This window comes from Gopherus flavomarginatus, chromosome 2, assembly GCF_025201925.1.
Source record: "Gopherus flavomarginatus isolate rGopFla2 chromosome 2, rGopFla2.mat.asm, whole genome shotgun sequence".
In the NCBI taxonomy this organism is placed as follows: Eukaryota; Metazoa; Chordata; order Testudines; family Testudinidae; genus Gopherus; species Gopherus flavomarginatus.
In genome coordinates, this window is record NC_066618.1 from 63,755,436 (window position 1) to 63,775,675 (window position 20,240).

General features: G+C 42.7%; 1 protein-coding gene across 5 annotated transcripts in view; it reads left to right on the forward strand.

Annotated features, from left to right (window-relative positions):
* Positions 1 to 20,240, forward strand: part of PALS2 (protein associated with LIN7 2, MAGUK p55 family member) — a 145,981-nt gene that overhangs the window by 25,135 nt on the left and 100,606 nt on the right. The window contains exon 1 of one of the 5 annotated variants that reach the window (XM_050938640.1): positions 1,600 to 1,667. The exons of the other annotated variants lie outside the window; for them this stretch is intronic. The gene's annotated coding sequence lies outside the window, so the exon portion shown is untranslated. Of the gene's footprint in view, positions 1 to 1,599; positions 1,668 to 20,240 lie in introns of those variants that run through there. 5 annotated transcript variants of the gene reach the window in all.

The following is a 20,240-nucleotide window of genomic DNA, read 5'->3' on the forward strand; positions in this document are numbered from 1 at the left end:
GTATACTTCATCCTACCCCAACGTAGGGGCTGGACTCGACCTCTTGAGGTCTTGTCCATCCCTGTTTTTCTGATTTTATACAGTTTGGTCCCCTTGATTACTGTAATGTTGAGCAAAGGCATGACAAGGCAGACAGAAGGTGAAGAAATGAAGTCTAGGCCAAGGCTTTTAGTTTCAGTTCTATTGGCATCTTCCAGGGTTTCATTTCAAGAGTACAGTATGTTAATGGATGTTGAGCTTTGCTTGTTAAATGCAAGGTCAGTGGCTAATGCAATTAAACTGTGATTTAAAGGTGGAGGCCTTAATTTTGGTTGACTCCACCCTTATAGATGGTAGAGGGAGATAAATCTATGGATTATAGCGAGTATATCTGTCTTACCCTTGGCTGTCAAAGGCCAATAGGGAGTGTAAAATTCCTGCTTATCTAAAATTCCTGCTGTCTCTGTAGGATTCATATTCCTGGGTCTTGACTCCTTTGGTGGAACTCATCTTGCCTTTAAGGTGTCTTAAAAATTTAAATAAAATAAATAAGGACAACTTGTAGGTAGAAATAGTAAGTAGAATAGAGCGCAAATCAAGCTCACCTGCTGACCATGATTAATTACCCCCTTCAGTGTAGAAATAGCCAGTTCTTCCTTGTGCAAAAGTGGCACAGAAGCTTCTTGCTGGACCATATTGACCATTGTTCCAGTTCTTCATTTGATCCTAACATGGGCTATCCTTTCTTTTTGAGATTCTAATAACACTAAGTTTGAGACCTTTGGCTTGGGCAGTAGACATACTTAAGTGAAGAAAAACCCAAAACAAAACATTGAAGTGCTCCCAGCCCTTGTGGTGATCTAAAAAATTCTATGGCATTTTCATTAGTTTTGGTGTTTGGGTGCCAGTAATGTTTATGCTTCACTGATGGCGGTGTCTAGGCACTCTTGTTCCACAAGTTCTGGAAGCTCTAGAGTTTGGTGCCTGTGTCAGAGTGCTTGAAACTGCTTGTACCTACTGATTTGGTGCTCCTTTCAATGCCCCGTACTCATTTTTCTCTTCTGCATGACCCCTGTGTTTCAGGTATGACATCCATTGTCCAGAGGTCTAGTCTGTGGAGCCTGCAATTCTTGCATAGCACACTTGTCCCAATCCCTGTCATGAGCACCCTATCATGCCAGGATTTGTAGGAAATAATAATCTGCTCCAGATTGGAGTAATAACATCTGTTTTCCCCATCAAGAGCTGTCCTCATCCAGTTTCTAGCCTCTGAATTGGGGACAGATTGGACATAGCTTTGTAGGAACAAGTTTCAGAAACCAGGCTTGTTTTCATAATCCCATTTCACCATCACACAGACAATTCCATAACTCCACATATGGATGGCATCCTTTTCCAACTCCATTTATTACTGATTCATCCAGCAAGTTCTCCTTCAAGGTGGCTTCCAGGATCATAGTTGTATTCATATTTTGTTTGGACAATTATGTGGATCAGTGCACTGCATAGAGTAATAGCAGAAAGAAATAGTGATAGACTGCCTGGAGCATCTTGGGTTCAATGTTTACTTTGTTTGCTCACATGCTTTTTTCTGTGTTTGTCATAGATCTGGAATACTATCTGGTACAAGGTCTTATCTCAAAAGAATGTTAATGGAAGATGAAGGCTGCTATAAGGAAAGACAAATGGTACCACAAACAAAATATATGCAGAGCCTATTGGGAATGGTTGTCATATGGGCTGATGTTTCAGTCAGCCAGAGTTCATATCTATCATGTAATCCTCTCCACATCTTGCCCTCTCATATGTATTGGCAGAGGTCAAGGTCCCATTGTCTTGTCTCTGCTCCTTCAACTGGTGGATTCAGAAAATCTGACTTTAGGAGGAAAGAAAGTAATTCTCTATCTGTGAACCAGGCAGAGTGATCACTATGACAGGTACCAGCTGGGGATGATCAAGTGTAGACTTGGCAAGCTGGTCAAATGACCTGTTGTTGGACTTCCATGGTTAAATTTTCCAGCAGGAATGTTCTGATGTAGGCAACAGTTTACCTCGAGTTGCATCATGGGACCATCTGTTAGCAAGCCTGCTTAAATATTTGTCTTGATCACATACTTTACTACATGCAGCCTGTTGTGGGGGAAAAGGGTGAACTAACTTAAAGTTGGCTAAAATCTTCTAGCAGAAATATTGTATGTATATTTTTATTTGTATACCAGGCCATCAAGATATGTGGTAGTTCATAAAGTACATTAAACAAGTTAAAGGAATGATCCCTGCCTCAAACCGCTTACAGTTTAAATGGACTAGAGAAACATACAGAACTTAACTCAGAAGGGACTAGGCGAGGGAAGAGATGAGGGTTCAGATTTTCAATTTCCTCTTTCAACGCAGAGAAAAGATGCACAGCCATTAAACCTTTTCCTTAACAAACAAAAGTTCATAGTTATAAATCCCCTTCAAAACCTCCCTCACCCTCAACAAAACAAATACCACGTAATAAATGCCTATGTAGATAAGAGGGGAGGAAGGATCTCCTTAATGTCCCCCCATTTTGCATACCTGTTTATCCCAAGCCAAACCTGCAGACAATATGAAAAGTTGTGATGTCTCTCACCCTTCATTAAACACATCTCAGAGGTCCCTCCCTTCCTACTCTGTTCCTCTTCCTCATGCTGTGCAGCTGCTTGAGTCCATTGTGTTAGCTTCTGGGAGGAAGAGCTGCCTCCTCTGCACCCCTTCCAGGGTCCTGGGAGGGAGGGTGCAGCTTTTGATTGAGTGACTGGCATCTTTTGGAACATAGTAGTTATATGAATGGCTACTAGTTAGTTGAAATAAGATATTTCATAATTAATAGAGCATTCCAGAAAGTGCAACAGTAATAAGTGACATGACGACAAAGTATGCAGTCAGGGAAAGCCAAAATCATTTGTATGAAACCTTTTATTAGAGACGAATGTGGAAAAACTGTTAAAGCTAAGTGCAGGTTCTCCTTCTGGGAGTGTGACATATGTAGGTAGAATGGAGAAACACTTGTTAAAGTCTTCAGATATGTCCAGCTGCTGTCAAACAGCAGGAAAACTGGTCTTCACCAGAATTTTTTTTTTCCTGTGCATTATCCTTCATCTTTGGCAGCATCACCACAGAGCATGAAGCATTTTGATGAAGGAAGTGGTATGAGAGTGAAGCTAATTCTATTTCTTTATTTTCTAAAAAGCTTTGCTACTCTATCTGTCTCAACATCGAAACTCCTACTTCTGGAAAGTCTTCAGAAGTTCATCAAATTAGTGTTAAGAGGTTTTTGGATTGAATGTCCTATGACCATAAAAATGAACTTGATGCTAGATGTATTTAATTATTTATGCCAGCAATACGCCATTTCATATAGTTTAATCATTATAGGTTAGTATTTTTTTTCATAAATTGCCTCCAATTTACAAAGTACTGAGGAAACAGCTTGCAGGAAGTCTTCTGAATGCCAAAGCAGACAATGTGAAAAAGAGTTGATGTTTTTGCACAAACTCCTCACATCTCCCCCAGTGTCTGATGGATAGAGCAATATTCACAGTGAGTGTGTCATCAACTTAATAGCAACTCCACAACCAGTATTTCATTCATTCCGTTGGACGACTGAGCATCACACAGCCCAATATATTGGTGACCAGTTTAAAAATATAGTCAATGGACTGGGTCCATGAAGGCTATTTTGGTTGTGACCAATAACGTGGCTAATATAAAGGCTGCTCGGGCTTTGATAAAGGAGTATCCACACCTTTTTTGGATGTGCTGCCTATATGACGGTTTTCACTGGTGCTGTGATGAGAAAGTTGCCAGTGCTTTTCACTTTTGCCACAAGTTGGAGATCTGACAAGTTTTTCAAAAACAGTTACTTGCAGCCATTTTTAGTGCCAGTTTCATCCGCACTGAGAGCCTTGTCATATATGATAAGCATCTTCTATTAAATGTCTCCAAAGATCTTCAGATATGCAAGAAAGCTCTTCAGGCAGCTGCTGTTGAGGAAGGGGCTGCCAGTTGTTGCCCCTATGTAATCAGCATTGACATTCTTGATGACTGTCTTTTGGAGGCAGAACTCTTAACTACTTGAACCTATAGCTCAAGCCATCCAGAATATGGAACACTTTATAGTTCCGCATTATTAAGTGGTGGTGTAGCTATGTTGCTCCCAGGATATTAGTGACAGGGTGGATGAAGTAACACCTTTTTATTGGACCAGCTTCTGTTGGTGCAAGAGCCATGCTTTCAAGCTACCCAGAGCCCTTTCTCAGGTCTGAGAGAGGTACGCAGTGCCACAGCTAAATAAAAATGATTCTCCCAGCCACTATTCCCTCAAATTTTTCCCACGTGTGTGGGATGAATTTTATGTGCACCAATATGGAGATGATGTGACACATCACTTTCATATTGGTGCACACAACAAAATTCATGTGGGTGTGGGGCTGAGGGGTTCAGAATGTGTAGGGGGGCTCAGAGCTGGGGCAGAGGGTTGGAGTGCATGGTGTGTGTGTGTGGGAGGGGGAGCTTGGGGGTGGTACTGCTCCAGCCATGGCAGGTCCAGGGCTGAGTTGGGTCCTGGGGAGGAGTGCCCCCACAGCACCCACAGAGTCAGTGTCTTCAGGGCTGGAGCACTCTCAGAGAAAAATTAGTGGGTGCTGTACTGCAGGCCAAGCTTCCCCTAACTTCAGGACCTCTCACTTGCCCCACTGACCAACTCCTGCCCACTGTGAACAGTTGTTCTGCGGCATATAGGAAGCTTCGGGAGGGAGGGGTAGGAGCAGGGACGGGGTGCACTTGGGGGAGGGTGGTGGGCCCTGTGGGGGGGGGAATGAAGCACCCCCCCCAACTAGAGGGGAAGTTGCCTTCTATGGGCACCCCTCTCTCTCTGGCTGCAGCAGGTTGGGGCCAGGGAGGGACGCCCCTTCCTCCGGCCGCAGCATGTCCGGAGCTGGGTTGGGACTGAGGAAGGGGCAGCCCTCCCCTGCCCATGGCAGGTCCCGGCTGGGCAGGTTCCCTGGGCGCCTGCGTAGTGCTAAATAGACTGCTGCGCTGCCATGCAGCTTATAGGGAGCTTGGTTCATAAGTGGCTGGGAGCTAACACTAGAGAAATTCTAGCCCGGGGTGGGGAAATCATGGCCCAGGGACCACATCTGGCCCTCCTGCTCCTGCCTTGGAGTAGGGTTCGGGGCTTGCGTGTGGCTCCTGGAAGCAGCAGTACGTCCCCCTCCCTCTGGCTCCTGTGCATAGGGGCTGCCCCCACCCCAATCGCTGCCTCTGCAGCTCCCATTGGCCAGCAAACAGGGCAGCATGGTGAGCTGCCTGGCCGCTCCTCCACGTAGGAGCCAGACGGGGGACGTGCTGCTGTTTTTTGGGAGCTGCTTGAGGTAAGTGCCACCAAGAGCCTGCACCCTTGGCCGCCTCCTGCGCCTCAACCCCTTTCCCCTGTCATGATCCCCCTCTGAACCTCTCAGTTCCATCCTCCTGCACCCCTGCTGGAACCCTCATTCCCTCCCCCCCACCGCTACCCACACTCCAAACCCTTGCCCCAACCTGAAGCCCCCTCCTGCACCCTGAACTCCTCATTTCGGGTCCCACTCAGAGCTCTCACCCCTTCCCGCACCCCAACCCCCAATTTCATGAACTTTCGTGGCCCACCATACAATTTCCATATCCAGATGTGGCCCTTGAGCCAAAAAGTTTGTCCACCTCTACTCTAGCCAGTTCCCTCCAGCTCCCCAGATTTGAACTCCAGGACTGTACTGTCTTACACTGGTCAGGCTTCTGACCAGGGCAAGTTCATTACCCACTTTGCCCCTCTCATGTTGTGAAGAGGACAAACACTAGCCTTTGCAAACTGAGCTGAGATTGCCCAAACACTTCAGCCAAAGCGCACGCTTTCAGGTAAAATATAAAAAATATTAAGTACAGGAAGATAGATCTTAAGTGATTATGAGTAGTAAGAGTAGAGATCCAAATTGGTTACCTACGAAATAAAATAGATTTGTAGTCCGAGTTCTATAAACTATATTGGATTTGACTCAAGCAGTGTCTCACCCTGGCAGATGGTATAGTTCAATACACAGGCTGGGACTCTCCTCCAGCCTGGGACCACCCTGCCCTAGTTCAAAATCTTTGTCTTTCAGATGTGCTTCCAGGTGTTGAGTTGTTGGGGAAGTGAGGCCCAGTCATGACATCACTTCCATTCTTTGTAGTTTTCTTCCAGCTTGTTGGAAAGATGTATACTTTGACAGGGAGGTTCACCCCTATTGGTCAGTCATTCTCCATTGTCTGTGTGCTCTTTCTGAGAAGTCTTCTGGGATAGCTGTTGGGAAAATAGATTCCCTTTAATGGCCATCAGCGTGTCTGGCTACTCCGTCTTACCTGAAAAGCTGGTTACGGATGTTCCCAACCTCACAACATATTTCAGTAACACACATGTACAATGATAGCACGTACAATCCAACCGGACATTAGTATTCAACTGATCAAGATGTTTAAATGAGACTTCACAAGGCGTACTTTGTACAAAACATATAATTATATGACAGAGGTGAATATGGGGGTTCCAGGATGCTGCTTTGAGGTACAGAGTGCCACACACTCCTGTAGTCATAATTCAAAAGGGGATGGGGAGGAATAGTAATTTACAGATTGTTGTATCAAAACAAAATCCAATATCTGCTAGACATTAAAAAATCATGGTTTTAATACAAAGTTATGAATTTAAGTTCCCAGTCTCGTCTTTTGAAAGAGTTTTTATGCAAGTTTTCTTTCAGGATAAAGACTGATAGATCAAAGATAGAGTGATCACTTTCTGAAAAATGTTCACACACAAGTGATGATGTGTTTTTTCTGTTGGAGTTCATTTGAGCGCATAGCTCTCTGGTTTCACCCACATAGTTGTTCTGAGGAATTTTTTTTTTTTGTACCTTGACTACAGGAGTGTTAACGGGCCATTTCACCTTGAGTGGTTGTGACATTCTCTTGGTGTTACCTGGACCGGTGATCTACTAGGTCACTCCACTCCTTGACTCTCTAGGAGCCAGCCGTACCTTGCTCTGCTGTGAGAACCCTCACTCCTGGGCTGTTCACACACAACCTCTGGCATGTAAACTGCTCCGTGGATTGTGCAACTGAATAACACTAGCCAATATCTCTGGTTCCAGACACAACCCTAGGAACATCTGTCTTGCAGTGTCCAGTTGTGCCTGCTGGATACTGCAAGTTTACATGAGTTTGTCAATTTAACAAAGAAATTGACATGCACCAGGCTTGTTATCCCAGGGGGAGTCTCTGACACACTTCAAACCAAATGCACTGCTTCAGGTAGAATAAACAAACAAATTTATTAATGATAAAAGATTTTAAGTGATTACAAGTCAAAGCAGAAGAAGTTGGATTTGGTCAAATGAAACAAAAGCAAAACGCATTCTAAGCTGATCTTAACGCCCACGAAAGCATATGCCCAAATAAATTTGTCAGTCTCTAAGGTACTACAAGGACTCCTTGTTTTTACGAACTTAGATGCCTCTTACCGCAGGCTGTCTGGTTGCCCTTCAGCCAGGCTCTCCTCTCTTATCAGCGCTTCAGTTGCTTGATGGTGGTGTCTGTAGATGGAGATAGAAGAGGAAGAGCCTGGCAAATGTCTCTCTCCCTTTTATCATGTTCTTTCTTGCCTTGTGGCTTTGCCCCTCACCCCCTTCAGAGTCAGGTGAGCATTACCTCATTGCAGTCCCATACTGACCAAAGGAAGGGGGGGTGACGCACTTGAGAATCCAACAGATCCTTTGTTGCCTAGGCCAGTGTCCTTTTGTTCCCGTGAGGCTGGGCTGGGTTTGGCCCAGGCATGCCCTGATGGGTGTGAACTGCCCCTCTGCTCTTGGAGTTTTTGCTTGGGCTTACTTTAAGCCAGGAGGACACATTCTGAGCCTCACAACTATATACATGGAATTACAACCTATAACAATGTTTACAGTAACAGTGCTCAGTGCAACATGAGCATCCGAAGACACCCAACATGACAAACTTTGCATTAGATGCCACACGATTATTTTATGAGGATGAGCATGGAGGTGTAGGGTGTTCCCACAAGGTACAGAATGTTACAGTGGTCCCTTAGAATGTGTTAATTACTTATGCTAAACTATCTTTTCCACCTTTGCATTTAGCTGGGGCAGTCGGAGTACATCTCCCAGACCTGAGGAAGCACTCTGAGTAGCTCAAATTCTTCTCACCAACAGAAGTTGGTCCATTAAGGGCATGTTTATATGTACAGGGCTGCAGCAGTCCATTTGTACTGATGCAGCTGCTGTGGCATTGCAGCGTGACCAGTGAAAAGACACTATGCTTTTTTAGAACTCCATTTCATTGCATTTAGCATTTTTTGTAATTAAAGTAACTCGGTGAACTAACGTGATTTTTGTAATTAGGCATAAGTATCTATTTAAGATTTCTCTTGTTACTTTTTCTAAAAATTAGTGTCGAATATTTGGCTTTTTTTTAACCAATGTTTGACACACATTAACTAGTTATTTTTGGACCAGTTAAATGCCCAGCCCTAAGTGGTGAGGGTGCATGTTCAGGGGAAGAAGGTGAATCATTCAGGTTCAGATTTAATCCAGGTAATAGGTACCAAAAAAGCACACTATTAATTGGGTCAAACATAGTTATTCATTCTTAAAGCACTGTTCCTCCTCTGGCTAACATACTGGGCAAGTCTAGACTACAAAATGAAGTCAACTGAAGTTACATCGATGTACAGCCACTACAGTAATTAAATAGCTTTTGCACGTCACCATTATGCTCTTTGTGTAGGCGGTGTGCATCGATGCAGAAAGCAGTGCGCTATGGGTAGCTATCCCACTGTGTAACTTGCCACCATCTAGCGCAGGGTGTTTTGGTAAGGGTTTGGAAATATCATAGGGTCAAACAAGTTGTGCAGGGGTGACTGGGAACATGACTTCAATGTCCCATAATGTACTTTTCTTCATTCCATAATTTTATCTGCATCTCATGTTTCATGCTGCTTTTCAAAAGCCCCACAAACCTGCACGTGTGCCATCTGTGTGAGAAATATGTATCCTGTACAATTCTGCACTCTGATGATGAGCGTTGCAAGCACAGTACTCCTGATCCTGCAATATTTGTGGAGCTGTGAGGAACATGACGATTCCTTGGAGCTAGCTTGCTGTGGGACATAGAAAGAAACCTCTCAACGCAATTGTTGGCATTCACGGAGCAGCTGCAGATGGTGAAGTACCAGTTTTGGGGCCAAGAAACTAGCACAAACTGGTGGGACGATGAGCAGTGTCAGCAGAACTTTTGGATGCACAAAGCCACCTTCCTGAAAAGTGTGCGTGCAGAGCTCGCTCCAGCACCTAAAGTGCAGCAACACCAAAATGAAAGCTGTGCTGACGGTGGAGAAATGAGTGGCAATTGCAGTGTGGAAGCTTGCAACACTAGGTTGCTACCAATCAGTCAGAAGTCAATTTGGAGTTGGGAAATCTTCATGGAGGTTGCTGTGATGCAAGTGTGCAGGGCTATTAATTGCTTCCTGCTACAAAGGGCTGTGACTCTGGTCAATGTGCAGGACATAGTAGATGGTTTTGCAGCAGTGGGGTTCCTAAACTGTCATGGGGCAATAGATGGCACAACATCTCTGCTTTGGTATCAGACCACCTTGCCACAGAGTACGTCAATGAAAAGGGCTACTTTTCTATGGTATTGCAAGCACTGGTGGATCACCATGGACATTTTACCGACATCAGTGTGGGATTGCCAGGGAAGGTTCATGATGCATGCATCTTTAAGAATGCAGGCCGGTTCTGGAAGCAGGGACTTTTTTTTTTTTTTTTTTTTTTGAGGCCAGAGGATTACCACCGGGGGGATGTTGAAATGCCCATGGTGATCCTGGGGGACCCAGCCTACCCCTTACTCTGTGGCTCATGAAGCTGTACACCAGCCATCTCAACGGCAAAGGAGTGTTTCAGCCACAGGCTCAGCAAGTGATAGTTGTATGTGGCTTTGGCTGTTTGTAAGGCTGCTGGTGCTGTCTACTCATGAGATTAGACCTCAGTGGAAAAAAATATCCCAATGTTTATAGCTGTCTGCTGCATGCTTCATAATATCTGTGAAGCAAACGGGGAAGTTTTTTTCCAGGGTGCAGGTGGAGTGGCTGTCAGCTGATTTTGAACAGCCAGATACCAGGGCTATGAGAATTGCTCAGTGAGGAGCTGTAATGTTCAGGGAGGCTTTGAAAGACCATTTTAAATAGTGAGCGTGTTTCTGTAGTGTGCTCTGTCTGGCATTGTGGTTTTTTTTTGTCTTGGTTTTTGTTTTTTTGCTCCTGGTATGAACCTTGTAATGAATGCTGTGTGTAATACTATAACATTGCAAATGTGCCTATTGCTATTATCGGTGAATGACGTCAGCCCCAGCCAGCATATGCTGTGAATTAATAAAGATGAACTATGTTTCTATAAATAGACTAAGTATTCAGAATACCAGAGGCTTGCAGGGTATCTTGGAACATGTCATCCTGCATCGTCTTCCTTCTCCGTATCGGTTGAGCTGCCCAACCGCTATGGATGGAGAGACCCTCGAGGTCATGTTTCCAGCTGTAAAAGATACACTCACAATAGTATCTCTATGCATTGTATTTACAAGATAAATGGAAATTTGGTATACTGAACTCATTCCCCTTGATCCACACAAGTTACAAATACTACATAGTCATTTCTCCTTGGGATTCATAGAGCATGGTGTCAGTCCTAACCACAGTGAGTACCGCCTGGCGGGGAGGGGATGAGTTGGTTCAGTAAGGGGTGGGATAGGTCATGGGCATGAGGATATGTGGATTGGACAATTGAACTGAATAATGACCCTGTTTTCAACAGGTGGTGGTGATTTTAGCTGACATCTCAATCCTGAGGGTAATGGAGACTGAAAGGGAACCGCTCCTGCACGTGTCCAGCTGCATACTGGGTTCGTACGCTGCTGGCCAGTGTGCTCCAGTGGTAATTGCTGAATGGCATGGGAAAGTCTTACTGTGGCAGGGAAAAAAAATAAGGCAGCCCTCCCCAGAAATCTTTGTAAGAGGATTGCAGACTACCTCCAGGAATGTTTCCTCGCAATCTCTATGGAGGATTCATGGACATCCCAGTGCACATAACCTGTTTTGAAGGGCTTCCTCTGCCTAACTACAGGGGAATGAGAAGCAGATAGTGACTCTACCTCTATTGGTTATTTCATTACGTCTTCTAGAATGATTAAAAAAGAGTGAATGAATGAACAAGATGTGTCCTTGCAATATCAAAACTTCATACTTACCAGAGGTTCCTTCTCCTGCATCAAGCTTGCCTGTGCTGGACTGCAAGGATTGGCTTGTCTGCTCTGGAGTCAAAAACAGGTCCTGGCTCACTGTGCCACTGGATCCTCTTGCCTGTCCCTCATACTACTCCTCATCTAACACCACCTCCTCATTGTTCACTTGGGAGGCCTGTGACTTCAACTCCTGTGAAGTATCTATGGGGCTGTTGTGGGTGTGGTGGGATCTCTGCTGTGGATGGCATGTAGCTCTTTGTAAAAGCATCATGTATCTGGCTCCATGCCAGAGCAACTGCTAGTCTCCCTTGTCTTCTGGTACATCTGCCACAAGCTCCTTAGCTTTCATGAGACACTGCTGTGGGTCCCTCCTGTAGCCTTTCTCCTCCATACCCCAAGTAATCCGATCGTAGATATCGACACTTCTACGGCTGGATCAGAGCTGTGCCTGCACAGCCTCTTCTCCCCACAGATCCACCACCTTCTGTTTACTCCAGGCAGGAGCGCATCTGCAGCATGGAGCAGGCATGGTCAGCTGGGCAGTTGCTAGGTGAGCTGTCCACACTGAGCAAACAGGACATGAATTTAAAATTTGCAGGGCTTTAAAAGGGGAGGGCTGTGTACTTAGTCACTAGGCAGTGGAGTTCAAAATCATGACCAGAGCGGTCATGATGGTCCATTGTGGGATACCTCCTGGAGGCCACTGAAGTTAATGTAAGTAACGCAGTGTCGATATAGACTGACACTGCATCACCCTAACTACATTGACCTAACAGCTATGCCTCTCTCAGAGGTGGAGTTAAGTCAGCGTAATGGGCAAGCTACATTGGCAGGAGCGACGTTTTATATTAGATGCTTAAAGAGTTAGGTCAATGTAAGCTGCCTTGCATTGACCTAGCTCTGTAGTGTAGAAGAGGTGACATTCTGACTGACAGGAAGAGCACAGTCAGCCCTATCCCATAGAAAAATAAATCAGCCTCTCCTTTCCTATTCTGTGTGGAGAAGTGATTCCTATTTCTACAAGCATTTTGTGGTTACAGGTGTGAATTTTCTTCAACAAAAGTGACAAAGCTGTTGCTGTGTTCAATGGCCTATATTTAAATGTGTTGATGGCTTATATAGTTCTGATCTCAAATACAGGCATAGTTTGCTCGTCATCTGGCAGTCTTAGGCCAAGGGTTGACTGGAGGCTTACCTATTTTCTTGACCAAGATCCGGTTCCTTGAGAAGTCATTACAGGAGTATGATGAAGCTGTACTTGCATGTTTTAGTCTTGCTTGTTCTTGCTGAACCACCCCACTAAGGCTTTTTTTGAAGATACTAGTGGGTGTAGGGTTGCTGCCCTGTAAAACTCTCTGTGCTCCAGAAGTGATGGTATAGACGCTTGTAACTGCACAATTTTTTTTCCCTCTTGCCAATGAAGGACCCTCTGAGCTTCCCACCTAGATCTGTAGCTTACATCGCTCGTAAATTCAGGTTATTCCTTTGTGACGTCTCACTCCGAAAACTTCATCTCCCACTCTCATCTGTGCTTTAAAAGTCACTCTGCAAAAGAGAATGTAGTGAGAATTCTAAGATCAGTACTCAGAACTTAAGGAGTTGACTGGGTATTTGGCAAAGTTTCTAAAACTGTGAATGCCAGTCTTGGCCTAAGGCTCTAGACGTTCACTAGAAGTTCTCTCAAAGTACATGCAACTCCAGTCAGTTAAGGGATCTTGTGACTGCAGCAATTTTGAAAATAAGACTTAAGGCCTTCTTACTACTCCATGTCATGAAGTGGCTGTTGGCAGCAGCTTGTCATTACTAGACCTTCATTGGGACCCTCTTTCTGCACAATCTCTTGTTTAAAATATTCCAGTTATTGGCTTAGAGGGCCTGCATTTCCAGCCTTAGCATTTATGGAAATTGCTAATTGTATGTAATACGTAACTATCCTTTTGTTCTCTTTAAATGCAAAATATTAAGATTGTCTCTTAATACATGAATGTCTCGTAATATCATACTTCGTAGTTATTGCAAGCTTCTTAATATTGAAGATTTACCTTTGGCCCCCTAAACTGATACACAGAACAGCAAGTTGGGCACAACTCCTATATTTAGTTTCATATTTGTTTTTAATAAATCTGAAACAAAATACAAAATCCATCCTACTATTCCCTCTGAACAGCAGTGATTAAGAAATCTAGAATTGTAAGTAGCAACAGTATTTGCATATTCAGTTTAGGTGTTTCAGTATGGTAAACAGATCAGAATGAGAAAACTTTATTTGAAAATTGAATAACTGGAGCTTGACCTGGCAATCAGTTACGATAAACAGCTGTGAGAATAAAGACTTTGTTAATAGGCGTCTTTAATATTTCTTTGTCATAATGCACTCATTGTGCATTACTTTCTTACAATTAAAGCTCTGAGTTGTCAAAGACCTTGGACTTCGTTCTTGTCCCTTGCAATGTGCCAGTGCTGTGTAATCATAAGACAGTAATGTATAGTCTGCTGCCATAACAACCAGAATATGAAGAATCCATAAACTACAGAACTCTCTGGATGAATAAGGAGTAAGAGGTCTAAAAATTGACATTCAGAAGTTAATTTTATCACCAATATTAAGAGAGAGTCAGGCTTTTGTCTGGGTCACACAACTCAGAGGTCAACTTTTATGGCATTTAGGAATATCTCTTCAACTGTGTTTCAAACAAGTCTATTTAGTCTAACATCTTAGAATTCTACTATCGTGTGGAAACAGGTCTGTTTGTAGCTTAAGGTTGAGTTTTCACCTAAAGCGAGATTTCAGCCACTCTTACATATGAAGAATATAGCATATCCTCCCAAAATTACAAACTTTGAGTACAGAATGAATTTTGTGAGAACTTGCATCTAAATCCTTTAATTTTGAGTTGCAGCTAATTAAAAATTGGTCATTTAAGAAATCCTGCCCTGTTTTAGGGCTTGGCTACACTCAAAACTCCAAAGCACTGCCGCGGGAGCGCTCCTGCAGCAGCGCTTTGAAGTGTGAGTGTGGTCGCAGCGCCAGCACTGGCGGAGAGCTCTCCCAGCGCTGCAGGTACTCCACCTCTCCATGGGGATTAGCTTACAGCACTGGGAGCTGCGCTTCCAGCACTGGGGCACTGTTTACACTGGTGCTTTGCAGCGCTGTAACTTGCTGTGCTCAGGGGTGTGTGTTTTTTCACATCCCTGAGCGAGAAAGTTGCAGTGCTGTAAAGCGCCAGTGTAGCCAAGGCCTTAAACTTCTTTGGTCTTGAAATGAAAAACTAGCAGACACTGTCCTCTTTCACTGGAAAGCATACAACCGCTTTCATTAAAGTAGTGTGAAACCTCTGATGTGCACATTTGCCCTATTTGACTCCTCACTAGCATGGGTAACTGTGTAGCATTGATACATAAAATATGTTCTCTCTTGCCTCCAACTTGCTAGGAAACTTCACTCGTTCCTCCAGATGAGATCTGAGCCACAGTGATCAATGCACTAGTCACTTTCAGCTTCAGATACAATAAGGGTCATTTTTCCAGCTGGAAGTGAAGACCATACACAGGCTGCAGCTGGTACAGAATGTGGCTGCCCACCCTACTCCATGGTGTAGGCTATCATGAGTAAATCCGGTCCATGCTAAAATCCTTTCACTGGCTTCCAGTCACTTTTTAGCTGCTTGGCTCAATTGAGGACACTATGGCCTCCGTTTCATTGAAGATGGTAGCTGGCAACTGTATTGGAAAAAACACAATTCTTCATGGAAGTATCTGAAGAAAAATATTCTTCAGACTGTTTCACAAAACTTAATTATGAAAAATGGCCCTCTCCCCCCCAAAAAACCATGCACTCTCAAACTAAGTAAGTCTTAGGACTATCCATTGCATCAGATCTAGTCAACAAGGAGAACCAGACAGGAAACCTGTATGCTCAGGGGAAAGTGAGAGGAGAAATTGTGGCTGTGAAATAGAATGTAGTAGGGTAGTGAATTGTTACCCGAAAGGAAAGGAGCCAGAAAGCTCAAGCTGTCCCAAAATGGCAAAGCAGTCAGAATCCACAGATGAATCTGACTCTCAAAGTAAAAGAAAAAAATTAAGGCTGATGCTTCATATAATGTAGTTTTCCTAATAACTTGAAGGTTATGTTCTCTTAGGGTTTCTTGTTTAGTGTTGATGTATGAAATATAAAGAGTTCCCAGGGAATAGTGCTAACTTGGATTTTGTATATGTGAGGAAAACCTTAACTACTCGCTTCTCATCCTCTAGTCTCTAGTGACATGGGTGAGGAGAAGGTGGGAATGATGAAGAAATCTGTGGGTTTTTTGTTTTTTTTTTAAAACAGTTTAATAGTATCTAGGACTACAAACACTACTGTGCACTAGTCATACATGTCCTGTAGTGACACAATACAGTCAACATTTGGGAGTCTGAACTAGGCATCTCCATATTTTAACCTGGTTGGATATCCTTAAATTTAACCTTAATTCTAAATATCTGTGGCTCGTAATGCTTTGTGTTTTAGACAACTGAAATGCATGTAATGCTTTTACCTTTAATGTATTTTTGATCTGGGAACTCAGTAAATGCTGTATTATAGCATTTAGGACTAGCTTTGTGTATGTTCATTTTATGGAGGGGAAAAAAAGTAAATGTTGCATTTGACATACACATTGCAAGGAACAGTTTGAATACTTTAATTTTTTTTGATGCAACTTTATTTTCAAATGATATCCAAAAAGCCACTCTTATGCAAGCTGTGAGCAGTGTTAGAATTATGCCAGGGCTTGTGATGCCTAGCTTTGATAATTCACTGGCAAATGTCAGTAGATTTAACTTGTGACTGAGGCTACAGTCCTGATAGCTCTGCCTCTCACTACTTTTTTTTTTTTTTTTTTTTTCCCCTTCCCTCTCATATCCATATCAAAGCTGTGTTTCAGATCACTTTTAGTGTTGGAAATTGCCTACAGGTCTCAGTAGTTTTCTTGCGTCCACTGTTTCTAATCAAACTCCTCCCACATAGCAATCAATAGAAAAGCTGTTGTGGCTTCAGGCAGTTTTCAACACTTCAGAATATTTTTGAACATTAAATCAATAGAGAGCAGAGTAGGAAAGTATGTATGGTATTAGGTGGATAGAAATAATGGGATTGACACTTTCACAAGTTTTGATCACAAATTGCATATGAAAACTGAATAAGAAGGGTTATGGATATAGTTCAAGCAAACTTCATAAATCTCATTCAAATGTACTGTACATGCTCTTGCCATATTAGCTCATCTCTATTCAAGAGGCTGTATACAAACTCAGTCTGAGTCTTTTAATACAATTTAGGTTAACCTTCTTGTGTTCTAGATCCAGAAAAGCACTTAAGCACATGCCCAGTTTTAAGCATTTTAGTAATCCCATTGACTTTAAAGTTAAGCACATGCTTAAATCATTCAATTATACACTCTACTTTTGTTCTGGCTAGTGGAACCGATTGAAATCAAGTCTGAACTTTGATACCCAGTTTTCAGTCTTCTGTGTGCATGTATGATAACTTTTCCGAATCAGCCCTGGTTCTAAGGCACTAAAACATAATTTATCTGAGGAAAGCCAGGAGTGATGGTAGAAATGGTTGGAAAACAGTATTTTTAAGAGATTTTTGAAAGAAACTTCTCTTGGCAGTTTTCATCAAAGTTTTCAAATGAAAAATTGCTACCAGACAGATACTATTTTAACAATTGTGTAGGACTGTATAACCAAAGGAGGGAAAGTTTAACAGTGACAAAATAAACAAATGTTGGTAATCAGTCTGAAAAGGTGCAAATATCCTATTTTGCTGTATACAACTGCAGAACTCTAGCTTTAGCATGAGGCAACAAAAGTTGCACACTACCTACATTCCAAGCATTGTTTTGCCTCTGATTATTCAGTAGATTTCCACTGAATTTACTAGGATGGCTCTTGCACAAGGAATTATTTTAGGAATGTTAAACGACCTGGGGTTCAAATCATCTTTGCTTTATTCTGTTTACTAGTCCATTGACTTCAGTAGGACTTGCCTGCTGAGGAAGACAGTCACAATCTTAGGGCAAAATTCTGTCTTCATCTTAACACACATTATTTCTGCACATAGTTGAAGGTTGTCTTATTTTGTCTGGAAAAGCTGTCTCAGTTGAAGATGAAGAATTGTACCAATATGAGAGAACAAAAATGGCAGACTAAATTGTGGTACGTAGAACACTGTACGCACTAAGATAAGGTGTGTGATTATTTTAAATCCAAGTGTAGAGAAGACACTGTCCTCTTACCTTGAACCTACTGTTGACATGTTAAAATACAGCTTGTCCCATCTGTTGTAGGGTTTTTAAATCACAGAATCAAAGAAATGTAGGATTGGACAGGACCTTGGTAGGTCATCTAGTCCAGTCTCCTGCACTGAGGCAGAATTAAATAATATCTAGGGGTTATCCCAACAATTTTTTTTTTTTTGGCGGCCTCCGAGTGTGGCTGCCAACTTTTGCTGATGGCCTCTGACAATTTTTCCTAAAATATTTAACTTTAGAAAAACCCAAATATGCACCTATAAATGTCCAAATCATTGTAATTGATTTCTGTAGGGTTTTTTTTGCAGTAATAAAAATCATGTACAGTTGTGTCTATTCTTTACTGGACCTAAGCAGAATTGAAACACAAGTAAGGTGCTTTGTACATTCTTGTCTTTTGTTGCTTTTTTTGCTGATTTAGTTGCTTTTTTTTTTTTAAAGACTTTCTGGGTAGTAAGTCTGCTGCTGTGAAAAGTGATGCTTGTATATTAATACCACTTTGCACGGCCTCCCAGCTAACTACTAAGTTTGCTGTGAAAAGTGTTATTAACAAACATATACCACTTTTCACTGCAAACTTACTCAGCCCTGGCTAGCCAGGGGACAAAATAAGCCCTGGATGGGGAGGTGAATAGGAAGCCAGTGGGGCCAGGGACAATAGGAAGAATGGATAGGGGCTGTGCGAGGCAGCAGGGGACAGGGACAGTTGGGGTTGGAGCTTGCCACTGTGCAGCTGTGGGGCAGAGCCTTGTGCCCTGGAATGAGGCCCGGGGCTGGATCCCTGGGGTGAAGATGGATTTTGAAGGCCTGGGCTTGGAGCTGCTGTTCACCACCCACAGGAAGGTGAGGAATTCACTGATTGCCTCTTTCTCCAGCATTTGTGTCCCCAGAGGGGGGTAAGGCCCAACCTCTGCCAGCTGCCCCAAGGGAGAGGCTATGGCTTTGTGGCCCCCTCATCCCTCATCACCACTCATGAGGCTGTGGCCACAAAGAAGCCCCTGGTGGCGGTATGTGAGAAACGTTGACCATCCCTGACAGGTGTATGTCTAATGTTCTTAAAAACCTCCAGTGACAGAGCAACCCAGTGCTTAACTACCCTTGCAATTTAAGAACTTTTTCCCAATGTCTGATTTAAATCTCCCTTGTTGCAACTTAAGCCCATTGCTTCTTGACCTGTCTTCTGTGGATAGAAGAATGATTTATCACCCTTCTGTTTTATAACACCTTCTTACATACTTGAAAAGTTGTTGTTTTTTCCCCCGATTATTCCCTTCTCCAGACTGAACAAAATACAGTTTTTTTCAATCTTTCCTCATAGGTCATGTTTTCTAGACCTTCAATAATTTTTGCTGCTCTCCTCTGGACCTTCTCCAGTTTGTTCACATCTTTCCTGAAGTGTGATGCCCAGAACTGAACACAGTACTACACTTGAGGCCTTCTCAATGCTGAAGAGTGGAAGATTTGCCTCTTGTTTTGCTTACAGCACTCTTGCTAATACATTCTGGAATGATCATTTTTGTTTTGTTTTTTTTGTTGCAAGAGCATTACTGTGTCAGCTCACATTTTAGTTTGTGATCCACTATATCCCCCAGATCCTTTTCTGCACTACTTTTTCCTAGGCAGTCATTTCCCATTTTATATTTGTGCAGTTGATTATTCCTTCCTAATTGTACTAGTTTGCATTTCTCCATACTGACTTTCATCCTATTTATTTCAAACCATTTCTCCATTTTGAATTCTATTTCTATCTTTCAAAGTGCTTGCAACACTTTCTAGATTAGTATCATCTGCAAACTTTAAATGAACTCTCTATGCCATTATCTAAATCCTTTATGAAGATATTGAATAGAACAGGACCCAGGAGAAATCCTTGCCAGATCCCACTGGATGTGCCCTTCCAGCTTGACTGTGAACCATTGATAACTACACTGAGTACAGTTTTCCAACCAGTTACGCACCCACCTTATAATAGGTTTGTCCAGGCTATATTTCCCTAATTTGCTTATCAAAAGATCATGTGAGATAACATATTTAAAAATATCTTTTTAATCTTGTATAGACAGGCCCTAGGCAAGGTGAAGTGCAGAGACCCTTCATATGGCCTTATGTAAATCTTAATTACCATGTTTGGTAATCAGTCACATACTGTGATGAATGGGATAACCTACAAATTTCTAAAATAAGAGATTCATATAAAGAGAAGAACTTCACCACCACCATTCATTCTCCCCACAAATGCTGAAGGATTAAGATCAGCCACCCTTTTCTCCCCCTCCCACACACACCCAACTATTGTATATCTCAAGAAGAAATAGGCTAATTATTTTAAGGTGCTCACAGTCTGGGCTTACTCTGATATCTTCTGGGGAAAAAATAGATTCCAAAGATAATGGGGAAACAAATGCAACTTTTTGTTGGCTTTGCTTATAACACTAAAATTTCCATCAGTGATTTTTTGGAAGATAAGGCAAGAATGTCTATGCATCTGAACTCGAGCTGCTATGTCAGTTCTGTGACACATACTAATGGTGCAGTTTTGTAACCTGCAATGAAGCATAGTAAACTTTCAAATATGCTTATTATATTAAGCAGAAGAGAAAATCTGCTGGAAAGTGAGTACTTTTTCATGTA